Source organism: Etheostoma spectabile, chromosome 9 (assembly GCF_008692095.1).
Source record: "Etheostoma spectabile isolate EspeVRDwgs_2016 chromosome 9, UIUC_Espe_1.0, whole genome shotgun sequence".
Taxonomy (NCBI): Eukaryota; Metazoa; Chordata; class Actinopteri; order Perciformes; family Percidae; genus Etheostoma; species Etheostoma spectabile.
Genome location: NC_045741.1, coordinates 13,065,807 through 13,066,254, shown reverse-complemented (window position 1 = coordinate 13,066,254; position 448 = coordinate 13,065,807). Strand labels below are relative to the sequence as shown.

At 33.5% G+C, this 448-nt stretch overlaps 1 protein-coding gene across 11 annotated transcripts in view; it reads right to left on the bottom strand.

The window, feature by feature from the left end:
• Positions 1 to 448, bottom strand: part of dnajc6 (DnaJ (Hsp40) homolog, subfamily C, member 6) — a 40,912-nt gene that overhangs the window by 27,035 nt on the left and 13,429 nt on the right. The window lies entirely within an intron of this gene.

The following is a 448-nucleotide window of genomic DNA, read 5'->3' as shown; positions in this document are numbered from 1 at the left end:
GTATGTATGTATGTACTGTATGTATGTGTTATTTGTTTCTGTATTGATTGTTTGTTTATTATATAATATGTTTTTTATGTATGCACCATCAAAAGAAAAGAAAGGGTTAAAAGAACGGAGCTTGTGACCAGATTTTGTTACTGTAATGTAAAAAAAAGACAAAATCAGATAATAATGTAGAAGCTTAAGGAAAATTAAATAAAATATGACTATGCAAGGTACATGTTAACAAAGTGCTGTGTGTGGGATTAAAAAAGGCAAAATCAAATATTTCTACACACTATGCCTAGTTTTGTAGTATCACAACAACAAACGTGGCTCTGCTCCTGTCTTTTTCTCCTGGACATATGAGGCCGCCCTAGCCTTTTGCAGGCAAGAGCAATCTACAGCAAAAAAGAGAAGCTGTAATGCAAAGTGTTAATGCAAAATGCCTTGATCACAAGTAAGG